The sequence below is a fragment of the Vigna radiata genome, unplaced genomic scaffold (genome assembly GCF_000741045.1).
Source record: "Vigna radiata var. radiata cultivar VC1973A unplaced genomic scaffold, Vradiata_ver6 scaffold_281, whole genome shotgun sequence".
In the NCBI taxonomy this organism is placed as follows: domain Eukaryota; kingdom Viridiplantae; phylum Streptophyta; class Magnoliopsida; order Fabales; family Fabaceae; genus Vigna; species Vigna radiata.
In genome coordinates, this window is record NW_014542220.1 from 393,836 (window position 1) to 396,629 (window position 2,794).

General features: G+C 33.5%; 1 long non-coding RNA gene across 2 annotated transcripts; it reads right to left on the bottom strand.

The window, feature by feature from the left end:
• On the bottom strand, positions 1–1,263 carry LOC106779434. Of its 2 annotated transcripts, XR_002666393.1 has the most exons (4): positions 1,214–1,263; positions 987–1,102; positions 321–376; positions 1–50 (listed from the first exon to the last, which is right to left on the bottom strand). It is a non-coding gene; the product is annotated as an uncharacterized LOC106779434 (long non-coding RNA). The 2 variants fall into 2 exon arrangements; XR_002666392.1 differs by lacking the exon at positions 1–50 and having other exon boundaries at positions 264–376.
• Positions 1,264–2,794: the final 1,531 nt, after the last annotated feature.

Here is a 2,794-nt window from a genome sequence, read left to right on the forward strand (position 1 = left end):
CTTTCCTTACTTTTCTTCTACTTCAACAATGAAGACTCTGAATGAGATGACTGCAATCCAAAGATCTCGAAAGATATATATATATAGAAATGGAGGGGCAAAAAGAAATCATTCCCAAATGGATAACCATCATTCCCAAATCATCCAGTGAACTTCTATTGCTTAACGTGAAAGNACAATGAAATTTCCGTTTTCAGTTTGTCATATCAATCAACAGCGAAACTAAAAAGTTTGTTTTTCTCTCAGCCTTGACTCCTTTCCACAGGTCTACAGAACACTGCAATACAACCAAACATGGTAACATAAATACACACACNTACCTCTTCACAACCTGATTCCATCATCACCTTGATAGATCTAGTAACAAGCTCTGTAGCTGCAGAAAAATTAAGCAAAACGTAAAACCCAAACATTAGCATTTAGTAACATAACACTTAACACTTTTACAATATCCAATAATAACATCANAAGAACAGGAAATTAACACATAAAAAATCAACCACTGATAACAAATTGGACACGTGTACTACAACTCATAAATTCGTTATGCTAGATTGAGAAGTGCTTTTTGGAAGAAATCATAAAAAATGTTTCTTAGTACACCTATATTGTCGAGTAAACGTAGCCAAGGTCCTAGTATCTTCATATTATGAATTTGGTCCTCGAACACTACTAAACATGTAAACATAATCCTTCCTAACTAGAAAAAAAAAGACGAATCCTCTAGAAATGAGAGACTAAATCCAGATGTTTCTTTAAAAGATTGAAGACAAAATCCATCATTNTGGAAATATAGGGACTTTGACCACTTCTGACCGAAAACAGAGACTTNAAACACACTTCCCTTTATTCTATTTTATCAAAAGCTCTTNCAGGAAACTTATAAAAGAAATAAGCAAATTCACATTAAAATCTAAATTTTTCACTTCTTTCCCAGATAAAAATTAAAGAGATAAAAAAAAAGGACAACATAGAATAAGAACTACCAATGCCTCTTCCTCTATAAGACGACAACCAGCATGGCAATGTAGCCTCTGAAAGTGTTGCGGTGTTCCCCCATCTTACATACCACCGTGCCCACGCATTTACCCTTGTGGAACGCCTAAAACCAAGCACATGCAGAAAACAAATCAGCATAAGGAAAAACCACAAGTTTTACAGAGCAATTCAATTAGTGAAAATTGAAATAAAAAAGAATGAAAGGTTGAGGAACCAGGAAAGAAAGCTGAGGCCATAGATAGACGAAGTAACGATACGTGAAGATGGAGTAAGGTTCGCTGAGCTCTTGGTCCACCAGGTTCATTATCAAAGGAACGGTGGAAATGAAGGTTTAAACGGTAGAAAGCAAAAATAATTGGTGAGAAAAGCTTTTAAATTGTTGAAATTGAAGGAAAAAGAAATATGATGAAGAAAACCCTAGGTTGATAAAGATGTTCGGAGAAAAAGGCGAAAAAATGAAGGAAGAAGATGAATCTGTAATGAAAATGAAACTTACGAAGAAGAAAGATGAGCTTCGATAATGGAGGATATGAGTTAGGATTCAAGGTCTCCAGTCCCCTCAACCTTGTAGTGAAGCACGGGGTGGAGGCTAGGGTTCGAGGAGAGGGTAATGCGAAAAAGGCGTTTGCAGTGGAGGTTAGGGTTTCAATCGAGGCTACAGAAGAAGGACTGGAAAACAATGGCTCGATGAGAAGCAAGAACAAGAGCTTGAGAGGGAAGAAGAGGGGCTTGATGAAAAATTTCAATGAGAGGGACGAAGGACTCAAGGAGAAATTTGGAGTCCTGAATCTATCTCTTTAGGTTTTGTATAAGGTTTAACTTTTTATTTTTTATTTATTATTTATTGTAAAATCCGTATGTAACTTTGGTAAATAAGGGAAAATCCACTTATATACAAATTTTTTATACAGATTAATTTTTGATAAAGCTTCTGAGAATATTCCATTATTACATACAGATTTTATATACGGAAAATCTGTATATAAATTTTTTTTTATTATATACGGAAAAATCCGTATGTAACTCATCCGTATATAAAATCCGTATATAATGAAATTTTTATCTACGGATCAGAATCCGTATATAATAATCCGTATGTAAATGACATTTTTCTTGTAGTGTCTCTTATGACCTTTATTAATATTCACTAAGTAAATAGGTAAATGTCTAAGAAGCTCTCTAAGAATATCTCAAAAGAACTTCTCCAAAAAGTTTGTCAAAACAGGTGCAACTCTATTTTTATAAATTGTTTAGGGCATGACTTCAGTAATGCACTTGCGGCTTCAAAATTGTACAAGTTTAATATCACTGATAATCGAGTATACTTAGTGCATTCTGGATACAAAGATTTTTCTGCATAACTGCACAAGTTATCATACACATGAGCATGTTGGAAGGAATCATGTCCAATATCATCTATCATGTTCTCTAACCGATCACCCATATCTAAATCAACTTATTCTAGTTCTACTTGAAACTCATTTATACTAGGCATGTCTATTAATTCCCCATGTCATGTCCACTATGTTTAGATCTTTAGGAATCCATTACAAAGAACATGTTTTTGAATAATTTCAGTTGATATTTTTCGCTCATTCAAATAATTAACACAGAGAATAAAATCTTCCATTATTGTCTAAAACATTCATCTTTGCAAATTCAAGAAATTATTCTACTCTAATCTCATATTCATTTGTTGTACATATGAAATTTATCCAACTTTGTTTCATTATTATCTGTAAAAACCAACACCTTTGTTTTTAGGTGGAGTTAAGAAACAAGCAAATATGTAGTC